The following is an 18,252-nucleotide window of genomic DNA, read 5'->3' on the forward strand; positions in this document are numbered from 1 at the left end:
TCCCAGTTTTCCCTGAGGTAAGCAGTGAGAGCGGTAGACAGTGTCGTCCGGAAGGGGCCATCTTCCAGAAGGAGTGGATTAAGTCTCCAGGTAGGTACCGGGGTCGGCACCCTACCCCAGAGAAAGGTAAGCGTCAAAGGTCTATGATCGGAGAATGTTTTTGCCAGGTATTCATCACCCCCCACCTTCGTGACCACTGATCTTGAGCATAAGAACTGGTCAATTCTAGTGTGTAAGTTGTGGAGGGGGGAATAATAAGAGTACTCCTTATGGGTTGGGTGTAAGTTACGCCACGTGTCCTCTAAGCCCCACCCCTCCGCCCAGGCCGCAAACAGATCAGTTAACTTAGATGTCCCTGCTGCCTGAAGGAGAGGGTGTAATCTGTCTAGGTCTAGGTCCAATATCATGTTCCAGTCTCCGCCCAGCACGCAGGGGTACTGACCCAATCTGATAATGCCAAACCTACTTTATACAGGAATCTATCCTGGTCATAATTCGTGCCCAATTTCGTTCGAAGAAGACCATCCGGATTCGACGGGCCGCTAGGCAAGACATGCAGCGACCGGCACAGGAACCAGACAACATCTTCGACGATGAACACGACCTCCCAGAAGCGGCGGACTCGGAGCTAGAAATCGTCACCGCTGAGGACCAGTCGGACTCCGATGACCAGATCCCATCGGGGCAAATAGTGAGTACACAGCCCCCAACGCCGCTCATCCCGAAACCGAAGGCTCCGGTCAAAGCATCGCCTAAAGGCCTTAGCTGAGATCGAAAAACCCCTTCAGAAGCCCCGCCTTCTGGCTCGGCTGAGTAGACCAAAACAAAGCCTTCCGAGAGCCCAGGACCAAGTAACATTCCCCCCAAGAAGGTTGTCGAACCCAAGAGGGTTGTCGAACTGAAGGTCGTCGAACCAAAAAAGGCCGTTGAGCCAAAAGTCGTCGAACTGAAGAAGGCCGTCGAGCCAAAGGTTGTCGAACAAAAGAAGGTCGACCAGCCAAAGGGCGTCGAGCTGAAGAAGGTGGTCGAACCAAAGAAGGTCGTCCAACCCAAAAAGGTTATCGAGTCAAAAGCTATCGAGCCAAAGAAAAGCCTCGAACCTAAACAGGTCGTCGATCCGAAAACAGTACCCGATCCTAAAAAGAGTGCAAATAAGCCAAAGCCAGTCGAACCGAAAAAGGTCATCGACTCGACCAAAAACACGTCGAGCACAAAAAGAGGATCGATCTGAAACAGGTCGTCAACCCAAACAAAGTCGCCAAACCAAAAAAGACTGCCAAACCAATAAAAGACGTCGAACCAAAAAAGGTTACCGACCCCAAACTGACAGTCGAGCCGAAAAAGACTCCAGAACCAAAGGCCCTCGAGCCAAAAGGTCACAAGCAAGTCAGTAAGCCAAAAACATTGGCGCCAAAGCCACGGACAGTGGAGGAGGAACTCTTCCATCCTGATCCAGAAACGGAGGAGCAATCCAAACTGTATATAAACCCTGAAACCGGCAAAGTTACCATCTATTACCGGAAAAAGAGACCATTGGACACGGACCCTACTTGCCCTGTACCACCGAAGAAAAAGGACTTCGGAACATATCCCTTTAGGCCTTTTACTCCTCCTCCTTTCTATCCTAATATGCCTTTTGTGCCCTACTCTCCTACACACTCAGACTACAATGATGAGGATAACATGGTGGAAGATCCTCAGGAGAATTTTAATGACCCAGAGGATCCACAGGCTCAGGATGACACATGGGATGATCATAATGATCCATATGGCACACAACCCATCCCTGACACCTCCCCATACCCTACAAAGCCGTCGCCTACCGACGACACCATTGTTTTTAACCAACTGCTAGATAGGGCAGCAAAATACCACAAGGTCGACATGCACACTGACCCATTAGAAGATTTTCTATTTGCACTTTTCCAACCTCCGAGAAAAATGTCAGGACACTTCCTATGATAAAAGGGGTACTTAAAAAACACGCGCCAGACATATTCAAAGATCCAGCCAGCGCACGGGTGCTCAATCCCAGGATTGAGAAGAAATATAAGGTGGCCCCTACAGACCCTACTTACATTAAATCCCAGTTGCCTCTAGACTCACTGGTAGTAGCAAACGCTCGCAAAAGGGCCAACTCGCAAACAATAGGAGACGCTCCACCTTCTAACAAGGAGTCTAAAATATTGGAAGCCTCAGGCAAAACAGTGGCCTCACAGGCTGCTAATTCATGGAGGATCGCAAACACACAGGCTCTCCTAGCTCACTATGATAGAGCGCATTACGACCAGCTTGAAGGTTTACTGCAACACGTGCCAGAACCTTTCAAAGCTCAGCCTAGCGACCTCATACAGGAAGGCAAATTTATAACTAATTCTTCCATTAAATGTGCACTTGACGCAGCCGATACAGCAGCCAGGTCAGTTAACACTAGCGTGTTACTACGCAGACACGCGTTGCTACGCATCTCTGGTTTTAAGAACAAGGTGCAATCCACCATCCTCAACCAACCAGTTAATCAAGACTTCCTGTTTGGTCCTGCAGTAGATACCATTTTATACAAAATGAAGAAAGATTCTGAAACTGCAAAATCTATGGGCGCACTGCAGTTTCAACAACATAGAGGTTCCTTTTGTTGGTCCTCCCACAGAGGCACCGCACGAGGCAACACTTCACAAACTTCCTCTACATACAAAAGCAACACCCAAAGCTCCTTTAATAAAGGCTCCAACAGGGGAGGTTACAGGGGCAATAATAACAAAGGCAGAGAATGTGGCAGCAATAACACCAGAGCCTCCACTGACGCCAAACAGTGACTTCATCACACTCCCTCCAGACCATCTAACACCAGTCGGAGGCAGAGTCAAACAGTTCCTACCAGTCTGGAATGCAATTACCACAGACAGGTGGGTGAGACATATTATCCAGTATGGTTATTGCCTGGAACTCACTTCTACTCCACCCAACATACCTCCCAAACACCGTCCTATGTCCAAAGAACACATCACCCTGCTACAACAAGAGGTCAAATTCGTGCAAGAAAAGGGAGCTATAAAACCAGTCCCTTTTCAACACCAAGGAACAGGAGTATACTCATTATACTTCCTTATTCCCAAAAAGGACGGGTCCCTCAGACCAATATTGGAACTCAGACCTCTAAACCAATACATACTCTCGGAGCACTTCCATATGATCACTCTACAACAAGTACTCCCGTTACTCCAGCAAGGCGACTTCCTAGCAACATTAGACCTCTAGGACACATGTTTTCACATACCTATACATCCAGCTCACAGGAAGTACGTCAGGTTCACAATAGAAGGTCAACATTATCAGTTCAAGGTTCAGCCCCAAGAGTGTTCACAAAATCTTCAGCGGTAGTAGCTGCACACCTCAGAAGGCAACACATCCACGTGTTTCCATACCTGGACGTCTCAGACACTCCAGCTGCTACAGAGCCTGGGTTTTCCATGAACTACCCAAAATCACATCTACAGCCCTCCCAAATACAACAATATCTGGAGGATACAATAAATACCTCTGTAGCAAAAGCATATCCAAATCAAGCAAAGATAGCCAACATGCAGACTCTCATCCAGAAATTTCAGCCACAACACTCTTTGCCAGCTCGAGTATTCATTCAGCTCATAGGCATGATGACCTCCTGTATATTCATTGTCCATCATGCCCGACTTCAAATGCGTCCACTACAGGAATGCCTAGCACGGCAGTGGAATCAAGCTCAGGGACAACTAAAAGACCTAGTGTTGGTAGACAGTCGTGCTTACAACTCTCTGCAGTGGTGGAACCCAAAAAACCTTTCCACGGGCCGACTGTTCCAAGAGCCGGTTCCACAAGTACTACTAACAGCGGACGCATCACTGACAGGTTGAGGGAGCCCATTTACTTCAATACACAGTCCAAGGGCTCTGGACAATCAAACAAAGGAGACTGCATATCAACCAACTAGAGTTGCTATCAATATTTCTGGCACTAAAAGCATTCCAGAAATACCTGTGCAACAAGGCTGTGTTGATCCGGACGGACATGTACTATATTCAGAAACAAGGAGGGACACACTCTCCACAACTGTCCCACTTAGCACAGAACATATGGACGTGGGCAATTCCAAGAAACATTTTTCTCCTAGCAGAACACCTGCCAGGAAAAGACAATCAAGTAGCGGATCTGTTAAGCAGACACAGTCAACAGCTAAACGAATGGGAGATTCACCCTCAAGTTCTCCAACCATTCTTCCAAAAATGGGGGCATCCAGAGATAGATCTGTTTGCCACAAACTAAAACTCAAAATGCCAGTACTTTACCGCCAGGTTCCCACATCCGTTGTCACAGGGCAATGCGATATGGATAAACTGGTCAGGCAGATTTGCGTACGCTTTTCCACCAGCTCCACTGATTCCGCTGGTGGCACGCAAACTACGTCAGCAGTCACTCACAATGATCCTGGTTGCTCCCACATGGGCAAGACAGCCATGGTACACAACGTTCCTGGAACTTTCAGTAGTTCCCCACCAAAGACTGCGCCTCTCGCCCCATCTTTTAACTCAGAACCATGGAGAAATCAGGCACCCAGATCCCAATCAGATGAACCTAGCGATCTGGCTCCTGAGGTCTTAGAGTTCGGATACCTTAACTTACCTCCTGATTGCATGAACATTATCAAGGAGGCAAGACTGCCAACTACTAGAGCATGCTATGCAGCTAAATGGAAAAGATTTGTAATTTACTGCAACAATAACCAAATCAATCCATTAGATGCTTCCATCAAAAACATTATCGGTTACCGCTTGCACCTTCAAAGATGCAATCTAGCATACTCTTCTATAAGGCTACATATTGCTGCTATAGCAGCATATCTCCAGAACAGACAACACCTGTCCCTGTTTAGAGTACCCCCAATCAAAGCTTTTATGGAAGGTCTTAAAAGGATAATCCCTCCAAAGCACCCACCTTCACCAGTCTGGAACTTAAATATAGTACTTACCAGACTTATGGGACCTCCTTTCGAACCACTCCATTCATGTGAATTACAATTTCTAACATGGAAGGTGGCATTTTTGATTGCCATTACCTCCCTCAGGTGAGAAAGTGAGCTACAGGCACTAACCATTCAAGAACCTTTCATGCAAATACACGCAAATAAGGTAGTACTTCGGACTATTCCTAAGTTCATGCCAAAAGTCATATCCACTTTCCATATCAATCAATCCATAGAATTGCCAGTTTTCTTTCAAAACCCACAGTCAGTGGCTGAAAGAGCCCCACACACACTAGATGTAAGGAGAGCTCTGCTATATTATGTGGACAGGACTCAATCATTTAGGAAAACAAAGCAACTGTTTGTTGCTTTTTCCCCACAACATAAAGGTAATCCCATCTCAAAATCAGGAATAGCCAGGTGGATAGTTAAATGCATCCAAATATGCTATCAAAAAGCTAAACGCACTTTAACAGTTCCCCCAAAAGCACACTCTACGCGTAAAATGGGGGCATCCATGGCTTTCCTAGGGAATATTCCCCTTGAAGACAGATGTAGGGCAGCTACATGGTCTACAATACACACTTTCACTAAACACTATTGTGTAGACGTGCAATCAAAGCAGCAAGCTGCGGTAGGCCAGGCTGTCCTTAAAACTCTTTTTCAGACTGCTGCAGCTGGTACAGGTGACCACCGCTAGAGGAGATACTGCTATACAGTCTATCCACAAGATATGAATTCAGCAGCCCACATGCCTCGAACGGAATATGCTACTTACCAGTTTGCATCTGTTCTTGTCATGTAGGGCTGCTGACATTCATATTGCCCACCCTCCTCCCCGGTGCCTGTTGCAGCTGCAGGATTCTCTTTTGCATGGCATCTCTTACTTACTATACTCCATCTTTGCCATAATGGCGAAAAACAATCTGAGGATGGAGAAGATGTCCATGCGCACTGTAGTCCAGGGGAGGAGTCACCTATCTCGTGATACTTCGAAGACTTCCAGGACAACAAAGTGCAATCATCCGGAACCAACACTAGGCGGCGATCTATGCACAAAATATGAATGTCAGCAGCCCTACTTGCCAAGAACAGATGCATACTGATCAAGGATGGAAATAGCAATAGTCCCATTGAATTACCACATGTAAAGAGCGACCAGGAAACCCCGTACTCCAAAACCCACTGTGAGAACAGAACAAACTTGGCACAGCAAGGCAACAAAGCTGGGCCCAACATAAGAACTGTAAACAAGTAAGTCCAAAGTCTGGTGCATACGCCAATGGGGGGGAGACTAAGCATTAGTACAGCCATCCTGTCTTTCACACCGGGCACCACTGGCTCAACGGTATTCCAGCCCAGGGGCAAGGATTAAGGATCTAGGGCCAGATGTAGGTAATTCTATTTTACCGATTCATAAATACCGAAGTTTACCGATTCGGTATTTATGAATCGGTAAAATAGAAGGGGGGAGATTTAGGTAAATTCGGTAATTGAATTACCGAATCTGTAAAAATCGGTATTTACCGAATCGGTAAATACCGATTCGGTAATGCCCATTGATTCCTAGGGGCCTTGAAGCCCATAGGAATCAATGGGCAATACCGAATCAGTATTTACCGATTCGGTAAAAACCGATTTTTGCAAGGGTGCAGGGGGTGTCACTTTGACACCCTCTAGCCCCCGAATACAGGCATGTGTGCCATGTGGCACACTGACATGCCCTAAGGGCATGTCTGTCTGTCACATGGCATAGGTGTGCATGCACACATGTGCATGCACACCTGGATTCAGTATTTTACCACCCAATTGAATTGGGTGGTAAAATACCGAATCTGTAAGGCCTTTGGGACTCAGAAGAGTCCCACCTACATTTGGATTTACCGAATCGGTAAAATTACCGATTCGGTATTTTACAGAATCGGTAAATTTACAGATTCGGTAAATTTACCGATTCTGTAAAATAAATGCACCTACATGCCAATTCTTAAATACCGGTCGGTAACGGCCGAAATCGTCCGTTACCGACCGGTATTTTGGCTCCTACATCTGGCCCCTAGTCACAAGCAACAAATGAGGGTACGATTGCGGAATAAGCGGGCATCCCGGCAAGGCTAATCCCGACCTGGATCGTTCCCATTATACCCACCCCCAGCAGGGAAAAAAGGCCTAATCCAACCATTCCCCAACACAATGTACACTTAAGGCAAAAAAGGACATGTAGAACGGTAATCAATATTCACATCTTAAAGGATATCATGAACCACGACTGTGGGGGTCCGCATCGAGTTGGTCTGTCGGACTCCTCAAGTTAATTATCCATCATATCGTCCGCTGCTCGGGGTGTGACGGTAGGGAACAGGATTACACTGTGGTCCGAGTCAGAGTGGACCGTGCTATTGTCTGAGTCTGTTACAATTTTCTCCGTGTCCTCCTGGAATGTTCCGGCCATTGCCAGCGCTTCAAGTTGGTCTTCCCACTGCTGCTCCTGCGACGGGCCATGGGGGCCGGTCCTCCGCCCCGCCTCTGGGGATCCCCCCTCACGTCCCGAATCACCTCTCGAGCTGCTGGCAGTTCTCTCTTGGGTGATGTCCTGACTCCCCTCTATACCCATCACCTCCAGCCACTCTTCAACATCCGAGGGACTCTCGAAGAAGTGTATTTTACCCTTGTGTATGATCTTTAATCGGGCAGGAAAAAGAAGTGCGTATTTCAGCTTGGCTTTCTGGAGCTTCTTCTTCACCGTCATATACGAAGAGCCCTGTTTCTGGACCACGTTCGTGTAATCCAGATATAGTGACACCCGATGGTTCTCAGACTGTATGAGAGACTTCTCAAGGGCCTTCTGCAGCAGAACGTCCCTGTCTCGGTAATTGAGTATCTTCACTATCAAAGGACGTGGCGGTCGGCCCGGTCTAGGTCGGCCAGTCGGGATCCTGTGTGCTCGCTCCACGCAGAAATATGGCGACAGACCTTCGGTGGCAACGTGGTCCCGGAACCATTGTTCCATGAAGTCCGCAGCTCGTGTCCTCTCACAGCGCTCCGGCAGGCCTATGACGCGGACATTGTTGCGGCGGTTTCTTTCTTCCGCGTCCTCCACTCGATCCATCAAGGAGGTGACCTGCTGCTGCAATTGTTGAATAGAGGTTGAGTGATCCGCCACCGTCGGAGTAAGGTCTGCAAGAGCAAGGCTCTAATCCTTCACCTTGTCCGCCAGCGTACTGTGATCTGCCTTCAGTAGTGACAGATTCATGGTGAGGACCCCAATTGTTGTTTCATCGCTGACCTGGAGTCCCTTATTTCTTTTAGAATTAGATCCAGCTTGTCCGTCGGCTGTTCCTCGGTGGTGGCCACTTTTGTGGTTCCCGGTAGGACCCGACCATCTCCGGCACCCACCGCAGTACGCAGCGCCTCCGAATTTCCCTGCCCCTCCGTCACTCTCGCCCCTTTTCTTACCATGACGACCGGAGGTCAAGTCCATTCAAACCCTGATTTGTGGTGGTTAATCAAATAATGTACTGTATCAGGGAGTACTCAACTCTAAGGTGTCCAGCGTCCAGCTCTGCCTAAGTAGCGCCAACCTCCGGGCAGCAGTCCCCAAAACCCAGCAGACGACGACAGGGGGGCCAAAGCACAATAGGGCTGATGTAGAAGATCTTATGGAGGGCCCGCGGTCGGGGATTCCACGAGCTCTCGGGGCGACACCTGCGGCACCCGACCGCCGCACCCCCACTCAGGGCAGTCCTCCGCCAGGCACCAGACTCCAGGGGCCGAGAACCAGTACGTCCACCGCCATCCGATCGGGTAATGATGTAAGGGCGGGGGCCCCCCCGACCCGGCCCGCCAACTAGGTCCGCACCTCACATGTCCAGACCGGCGCTGCAGCAGGTAGCCGCGTCCGTTCTGCGTCACCGTATCAGGCCGGCCACCGCCAGTCCACACAGTGCGCCCCACTAGGAGGAGCCCACCCCACGCCAAGAAGGAGCGAGGGGGGCGAGACCCTTCCGGGCGTCACCGCAACCCCACTGCAGCCGCCGATCCTGCCCCTCTACCACTGGCCTGGTCCTCGATATGGTCACTCTCACTTCCTCTGTGTCGGGCCGAGGCCGTAATCGGAACAGGGGGAGCACCCACCACCAACAACCGCTCTTGCGCCAACTGCGCTCCGGTGTGGTTCAGTGCGTGTCACAAGCAAGAGGGGTTCAGAGGAACTCCATGCCCCCACCTCGTACCAGGTGCATCTTCGTTTCCGCGGTCTGCAACGTGTCCTTCAGCCGCCCCCAGGATCTGGGCGGATGCAGGCCGCCCGCCGCCCCTGTGAATGGCTCCAGGCGAGCGGGGCAGACCGGCGATGTCGTACTCCTCCCTCGCTGTTTGGCCAGTCTCGTTCGTTCCAGCAGCTCAGGGCATATATATGCGGAACGTTACCCTATCCTGCTCCATGACCAGGGGAGCGCCGCCGTATGCACTCTCCGGATCGCCATCCGGCCACTTCCGGCGCGATGATCCCCAGCCGTCTCTGGCACTGCCGGTACTTTAGCTCTCGGCGTCTCACGCCGAGCGCCGCCTCAGGCCCAGACCTCGGCTGCCACCACTTCCCGGCCGTGTCGATCTCTCCAGCTGGTCCCAGGACCGCACCGGGGCTACAGCAGTAGTCCCCACTGATCCGGTCAAATCTAGCCGCCTGCCGACCCCCCGCTACAGGAGTAGGCCCCCAGATGGACCCGGAGCTCTAGCGGCAGCCGACCGCCATCATGGTTGGCTAGCCACGCCCCCCCGTTCCTCGCAATTCCGGAGCAACTATTGGTTTTATCAGCATAGAGCTCCCGGGCCAGCTGCACCATACCATGTGTCTGACGTCACTACCCTCACTAGGGGTAAGTGTAAATGTTAGAATTGGTGTCCAACCCACATTATACTATACAAATGCAGTTTCTCACTGAGTCAGTACAGTCAGTTGATTTTTCCCATTACTCCACAGCTCCCGGCTGGGATCCCTGTGAGTTTCTTTTGACACTTTGTTCACGGTGCCACTGCAATTCACAGAGCAGCATAGGCCCACCTTCAGGTATATATATATAAATGTATAGTTCTTTGACATGTAGCATGTCTCCTTCAAGCGAAGTACTCCATTTAGATGGGCCACATGCTGACAATATGAACCTATCATTTCCCTTAGGTGTCTCCACACTGACAGGTCCTGAAGAGACTCAATATCCTGACTGGGTCGAAACGCCGTCGACAGTTCAAAGAGGCAAACCAAACAGCAACATTTTCTAATTGTCTAAATTGTTGTTGATCAATTGAATTTAAGTTACATGGTCGCCTACGTTGTTTGAAAAATTGAAACCTTACTCATACGTCACTGTAATGTCACTAATTTAGCTTAGGTTCAATTGTACTCTCACTGGGACACCAAACACCTTTCTTTAAATGTTCAGCTTTTGTACAGTCACAATTGTTTATTACAACGCATTATAACGTAAGTAATGGAGGTTTTTGTAGTAATAGGGTGGGTATGTGTTTTGGGGTACATGGGAATAGTAATTTTATACCCCAACACTATCCAACACTTACCCTACTGTTGCACTCACTGGAGTGGCAGTAGTAATTTTTACCCCTACACTATCCAATACTTACCCTACTGTTGCCCTAAAAGTATTATGCGTTGTAATGGTATGCGTTGCAATGGTAATTTTTAGAAATGCGTTGTAATGGCATGAGTTGTAAAATCATGCAATGTAATGGTAGTTGCGATGTAAAGACTGCAGTGTAAAAGCATGTGTTGTAACGTCAAATATTCCTTTCTGGTGGATACTCTACCGCAGATTCCTCGCTGATTTCCCAACTTCTTGTTTTGTAGAGAGGCCTCTTTTTAATATCTAAAAGGGTCCCGATTTAGAGATCTACGCACTGATACTTCACATTCTGTTGCATCTGAGGCCACGGAAAGAGTAAATCAAGAAACTGAATTCGCCGTACAGATGTGGTCCTGCTCAGCTCCATCATTTCTGGGAATGAATGCACTACCGAACATAGGCAGCTTGTTCTTTTGTTTTTGAGTCCAGCTTCTGGCAAATGTTTACTACCTTCTCCTAAACCATAATCATGTTATGTGTGAGATTTACTAAAAGCTAGAATATTATTGCTATAATTTATACAGTTCTTTATGGGTCTGATAATGTTTTTGACATTTTGCTACAGGATTTCTGCTGCACAACATATGCCAAATCTGTACCTTGCCTGCTCATCTAGTTCCAGGTAATTATACCCTCAATACAAGTCTAGTTTTAAGTTACTGATCATGTCATCTAGATGTGTTCTTGCATGCCTTTCTCTTTCAGGGCCACATGTATGAAACTATTTTGCATTCACATGATGTAAGAAAGGCTTTGTGGTCACCACTTTAGGTAATCATAAAAAATAGGTAATCACAATTTAGGTAATGCAAAACCATTTGCACCTATAGGCCTCTAGGTAATTGCATATAATTTTGATACACGTGTCCCTCAGTTACTAAATTTGATAATCTGAAAGAGACACGTTAGTGATAGATTCCTTACCTTAGAATATCCCCAGGCGTCAGATTGGATCCGGAAAGTTTTGCTTAGCAGTACCTCTGCGCGTCAGTAGGTGGGGTCCTGCGGCTCCGCGTCCATTGCTGGCGTCGTATGCGCCAAGATGACGTCACGGAGACTACTTAGGCGCCACCCATGCGTGCTTTTGTCAGTTCTTTCTTTTTCCGCGCCAGTAAGCGCAGATCTGGTTGGAACACGTACTCTAGTAATTTTTTGACTATCTTTTTGAGACTTTTGCCTCGTTTTGGTTTCTCTGGTGTTAATAGGGATGCCTGGTTTTAAGTCTTGAGGGACCTGCCATTGAAATATGTTGGTGGCAGACCCTCATGACGCCTGTCTCTACTGCCTGGAGCACGACCATGACTCCGGGTCCTGTCTGCATTGTAGGGCTATGGCCCGAAGGCCCTGAGGGAACGGCGCTGGAAGTTGTTTGAAGTTTGGCACTCGTCCCCGCGCCGTTCCAGATCCAGGGGTCGTCACTGTGACCCCTCGCTTAATAGTCACCTCCATTCCTCTTCCCCTTAGGATTTGGGTAAGAGACGGCACAAAAATAAGTTGAAGAAGCGTTTTCGCTCTCCCACGTCCCCCTGTCGGTACCCGGATGCGGAAGAGGAGGACAGCGGCTCAGCCCCTTTGGAGCCTGGGAGTCCTGCGGCCTACCCGCCTTAACCGGGTCCGCAGCAACTCGCGCACAAATGCAAGAATTCCTTCCTTCTATGGACCGCCTGTTTAGACCTCGGGCTCCCGCCCGTGCGCCTTAGGGCCCTGCGGACCCGAGTCCGGATCCGACTGGTCTGTCGACCCCTTCAGCGGATCCAGCTCTGGCGCCGCAGGATTCTGCGCCCCTGGCTCCGGCCTCGGCGTGAGGAGGTCCCATGCTGCCGGCGCCGGCTCCGGCTCTGCGAGTTCTCTTGCTTGTGGCTCTGCCGGCGGCGCTGCGAGGTCCCTTGCTGCTGGCTCCGCCGGCGGCGCTGCAGTGGATCCCGCTGGTTCCGCCTCTGCCCCGGTTACCGGAGGGCTTTGTTCCCACCTGGGATCCGAATTGGGAACCGGCGCCGACTCTGCCCCGGCCCGCGCCGTTCCCGGCGCCATTTATTCCTTCACCGGTCCGTGTCCTGCCGCCCAGGCCTGTGCCTTCGGGCTGGTGGAGAAGGATGACTGGGAAGGGTTTGAGGACCCGCTTGCTCGCCAGTGTGATTCCGAGCAGGACTGGGTGGATGACTTGGGGGAGGCCTGTGGCCTCGATGTCTCTTCTGATCCGGGGCTTGCCTCCCCCCGCCCACTATGGAGGAAGGCGCCTCGTATACGGTGGTGGTCCGTCGGGCTGCTGAGGTCCTTAACCTCGATCTCCCCACGGTGACCCTGAAGACTAATCTCCTCACTGAGGTGCTCCAGCCGGGGTCCACTTCTTCGGGCCGCTGCTGCCCTTTAATGATGCCCTCACCGAAGTCTTGTTGGGTACTTGGTCACCGCCTGCCACAGGGGCCCCTGTGAATAAGAATGTCACCATGCGTCATCGCCCGGCGCCGGGTAACCCTGCCTTTCTGACCACTCATCCTACATCCGAAAGTCTCGTAATTCAAGCTTATACATCTCAGAGTACCTTTACCACAGCTCCGCCGGACAAGGACTCAAGAGATTGGAGCAGTTTGGCATGCGGTTGTTCTCTTCGGCATGCTTAGGACTGCGGTCAGTGATCACCGCATGCCTTCTGGGCCACTATTCCCACGCGTTGTGGGATTCCGTGGCTTTGGTGTTATCCCGGTGCCCGGAAGAGGTCCAGACTGTGCTGTCTCAGGCTGTGGCTGAGGGCAAAGACTCGGCTAGGTTCACCATTTGTTGTGGCTTGGACCCAGCGGACTCTCCTGGTTGGGCACTTTCCACGACCGTGGCGCTTCAGCGCCACACCTGGCTGCAGTCCACTGGGTTCTCCCTGAACTTCCAGAGCTCGCTCATGGACATGCCTTTTGACGGCACTCGCCTGTTTGGTGATAAGGCCCACACGGCACTGGAGCGTTTTAAGGACTCTCGAGCTACGGCCAAGCCCATGGGCCTTTCTACCACACACCTGGCCTCGTCCACGTTTCACTCCTTTCTTGGCGATGGCAGAGGTACCCCTGGCCGTTCATTCAGCCAAAAGCCTGCTCAGAACCAGACTCTGCTGTCCCGTTGGCGAGGCCCGTGGTGGCTCTGGGAGCCTGCGGGACGTTCAGTCCACCTCGGCCCCCACAACATCTACCTCGAAGCCTTTCTAGTCTGCGCATCCCACGCTAGTGGGTGGGAGGATTCGCCATCACTTTCCCCATTGGCGTTCTGTTACTTCCGACAAGTGGGTGTTGCAGCTTATCCGGAGGGGCTACTCCCTTCCCTTCGAATCAACCCCCTTTGCGCTTCTCCAACAGGAAGTCAAGGCCCTCTTGGCCAAGGGGGCCATCGAGCACCTTCCTGGGCCGGACGTAGGTTGTGTTTGTTATTTCCACTACTTTCTGGTCCCTAAGAAGGACAAAGGAGGCTTGCGCCCCATCTTGGACCTCTGGAACGTCAATCGCTTCCTCCGGAAGGAGAAGTTCAAGATGTTGACTCTGGCTCAGGTCTTGGCTGCCCTCGACCCTGGAGACTGGATGGTAGCGTTGGACCTGCAGGACGCATATTTTCACATCCCCGTCCTGCCGGCCCACCGGCTTTACCTGCAGTTCATGGTAGGCCAGGAGCATTTTCAGTTTGTCGTGCTCCCCTTCGGCCTTACCAGCGACCCTCGTGTGGTCACAAAAGTGATGGCGGTGGTCGCAGCTCACCTGCGCAGGTCTGGGGTGTCAGTCTTCCCCTAGCTCGAGGACTGGTTGTTGAAGGCGGGCTCGCCCCAAGCAGTCGTCTCCCTCCTCCAGACTACGGCCGATAACCTACATTTGCTGGGGTTCTCCATCAACGTGCAGAAGTCGCACCTGAGTCCCTCTCAAAAGCTCCCCTTCATCGGAGCGGTTCTGGATTTGACGCGGTTTCGGGTTTGTCCACCCGAGCAGCAAGTCCAGGATATTAGGCTATGATTCCGATCTTTCAGCCTCGTCCCTGGTTTCAGTCAGGATGACCCTACGGCTCCTGGGCCTGATGGCCTCCTGCATCCATCCTGCTAGTGCAACATGCCAGATGGCATATGCGGGCTCTGCAGTGGGACCTGAAGTTCCAGTGGGTACAGCATCAGGGCAACCTGTCCGATCATGTCCAGATCTCGGAGGGCACTGCACGACACTTACAGTGGTGGCTCACGAATCGCGATTGGGTCAATGGCAGATCCCTCTCCCTTCCCCACCGGAGCACACAGTGATGATGGATGCGTCCCTCCTGGGATGGGGAGGCCACTTGGGAGAGGTGGAGACCAGAGGCCTCTGGTCTCTGGCAAAGTCCTGGCTCCATATCAATCTTTTGGAGCTTCGGGCTATCCCACTTGCACTGACAGCATTCCTACCCTCTGTCCGGGGAAGTGTAGTGCAGGTGTTCAGGGACAACACCACCGCCATGTGGTACTGCAACAACCAGGGCAGGGTGGGGTCGTGGACCTTATGTCAGGAGGCTCCGTGCCTCTGGACATGGCTGGAACATCTAGGCATTACCTTGGTGGTTCAACACCTGGCAGGTTCTCTGGACTCCAGGGCGGACAAACTCAGCCGCCGGTGCATGATGGATCACAAATGGCATCTGAACTCGGACGTGGCGCAAGGTCTCTTTCTGTAGTGGGGAGAGCCTTGGTTAGATCTATTCGCCACTGAAGAGAACGCGCAATGTCATCAGATCTGCGCGCTGGAATTTCCAAGGCGACACTCGCTTGGCGACGCTTTTCGCCGCGAGTGGAGTTGCGGTCTGTTGTACGCCTTTCCACCTATACCACTTCTTCCCAGAGTGCTGAAGAAGATTCGGCGTGACCGGGTCCAAGTCATTCTTTTGCTCCGGATTGGGCAAGAAGATACTGGTATTCCGAGCTACTCAGCATGGCGATCGAGCCCCTGATCCGACTGCCTCTTCGGGAGGATCTCCTATCGCAGCAGCAGGGGACCGTCCTCCACCTGAACCTGTCCAAACTCCATGCGAGGAGATTGAGCAGCGAAAGTTGGCGGTTTTCGATCCTCCACCTGAAGTCTGTGATGTCATTCTGGCAGCCATGCATCCCTTCACTAAAACAGTGTACACCAGCAGGTGGAACAAGTTTGTGGCATGGTGTGCAGCTAAGGCTGTGGATCCCCTTTCTGCCCCTCTTTCCAAGGTCCTTCTTGTTCCTCCTTTCCTTGACCCAACAGGGCTCTGCTCTGGGCACTGTCAAAGGTAATCTTTCTGCCATCTCCGCCTTTCTAAGGCTTCCTGATCAGCCTTCTCTTTAAGTCCCCGGTTGTTAACCGTTTCCTGTAGGGGATTACGCACACCTTTCCGCACATGACGTTCATAATGCCTCAATGGGACTTAAACCTTGTCTTGACATTTCTGATGTGCGCTACCTTTGAGCCCCTTCATAACTGTCCTTTACATCTTCTCACTCTAAAGATGGCTTTCCTGGTAGCTATCACCTCTGCCAGAAGAGTGAGTGAGCTCCAGGCTCTTATTGCTAAACCTCCTTTCCTTTCTGTTCATCCAGACAAAGTGGTTTTAAGGACCCGTCCTTCTTTCTTGCCAAAGGTTGTTACGCCCTTCCACATCGGGCAGACCACCACTTTGCCAACCTTCTTTCCTCCTCCGCATCCTTCGAAAGAGGAAGAAAGGCTCCACTGTCTGAACCCAAAACGTGCGCTCTCGTTCTGTCTGAAGCGCACAAACCAGTTCCGGGTGGATGACCAGCTCTTTGTTGGCTACGTGGGCGCCAAAAAAGGTCGGGCTGTGCACAAACGGACCATCTCTCGGTGGGTTGTCCTCTGTATCAAGGCTAATAAGGAGCCTGTTGGGCTGCGTGTCCATTCCATCAGGGCAACGGCAGCCACTACTGCCTTGGGACACGGCGTTCCCGTGCAGGACATTTGTCAGGCAGCTACGTAAGCCTCGCTGCACACGTTTAACAAGCATTACTGCCTTGACAGTCAAGTCCAGAGAGACAGCTTCTTTGGCCGTTTTGTTCTCCGTGACTTTCTGGTGTAATCTTGTTCGTAGACCCACCACCGGGGTTGGTATTGCTGGGGTATCTATTCTAAGGTAAGGAATCTATCACTAACGTGTCTCTTTCAGATGCACAAGTTACTACTTGTGTAACAATATATCTGTAAGAGACATTAGTTAGTGATAGATTCCTTACCGCCCCACCCATCCTCCCCGTTCTGCAAACTGATTTCTAGGGTTAAGGTCATCCCTTTTACAGCCCTAGTTGTATGCACCAATGGTCAGTGTCTTCCATGGCTCTGCGTTCCTGGCACGGAAGGTTGTGTACAGAACTGGCGTCAGCGTGCATGGGAGGCGCATAAGTAAATTCCGTGATGACATCTCGGTGTATACGACGCCAGCGACAGACGCGGAGCTGCACGACGCCACCTACTGACGTGCAGAGGTACTGCTAGCGAAAACTTTCCGGATCCAGTCTGACGCCTGGGGATATTCAAAGGTAAGGAATCTATCACTAGCTAATGTCTCTTACAGATATATCGTTACACAAGAAGTACCTTGTGCAATAAACCCAACACTGGCCTCAGTGTGGGTTTATTATGCTGAGAAGTTTGATACCATACTTCATAGCATTCAGTAAAGCCATCCTGGAGCTGTGGAGTTCATAATGACAAACTCCCACCCAGCCCATATACTCAATATGGCTCCACTGCACCTACAAGGTCTGAGAATAGACTTAGATACTGTAGGGGCATACTGCTCGTGCAGCTATGCCCTCACCTGTGGTATAGTGCACCCTGCTTTGGGCTGTAAGGCCTGCTAGAGGGATGACTTACCTATGCCACAGGCAGTGTTTTGTAAGCATGTCGCACAGGAATGTGTGCCATGTCGCCTCTCCAGTTTAAGTTGCACCAAAAATGCAATATGCAATGTTAGTGTGTATGTTTGGTGAGGGGTCTCTGAGGGTGGCACAATACATGCTGCTGCCCTTGGACACTCTCTGGTCACAAGGCCCTTGGTACCAATGGAATCTTTTACAAGCGGCTTATGTGTGCCAGAGGTGATCCAATTGTGGAAACAAAGGTACAGTTTTGGGAAAGAATACAAGGACTGGAAACCTTGTTTACAGGGACCCAGTGCACATTCAAAGTGCATCAGAATCAGGCGAAAGGTGTGGGGTGGTGACCATGCAAAAAAAGGCACTTTCCTACAGCTAGATGAAGTTAAAATGTAATGTAAACCTGGACTACACTGCTGTTATGGACTGCATCTGCATCGGAATTGCAGCATCGTTTTTGCCTGTAAAGGATTGGAATTTATGACTCAATGGAGCAGGGGTTTCCAACCGTTTCTGTAGTGAGAGTTACTTCTCATCAATGAAAATCATCTTGAGGTACTGAAGGCTAAGCAACTCGTGCATTGTTACCAGACAATCCCACCTTCAGTAAGTTTAAGCCTAATGTTTATAGAACCACATACTATGGTTTGAACAAAGTACTGCGATTAGGGCCACTATGACCGGGCTGCCATGCCAAAATACAGGCATTTGCTTAAATGGGAGGAATTTAAGGTGACAAAACATGCTTATAAAAACATTAAGAC

General features: G+C 50.6%; 1 protein-coding gene across 18 annotated transcripts in view; it reads left to right on the top strand.

Annotated features, from left to right (window-relative positions):
- The window catches only part of LOC144826666 (mucosa-associated lymphoid tissue lymphoma translocation protein 1-like), a 1,784,778-nt gene that overhangs the window by 518,733 nt on the left and 1,247,793 nt on the right, over nt 1-18,252 (top strand). For all 18 annotated transcript variants that reach the window (XM_078685246.1, XM_078685243.1, XM_078685249.1 and 15 more), the window contains one exon: nt 11,204-11,260. The gene's annotated coding sequence lies outside the window, so the exon portion shown is untranslated. The remainder of the gene's footprint in view (nt 1-11,203; nt 11,261-18,252) is intronic.

This window comes from Lissotriton helveticus, chromosome 3_2 (genome assembly GCF_964261635.1).
Source record: "Lissotriton helveticus chromosome 3_2, aLisHel1.1, whole genome shotgun sequence".
Taxonomy (NCBI): Eukaryota; Metazoa; Chordata; class Amphibia; order Caudata; family Salamandridae; genus Lissotriton; species Lissotriton helveticus.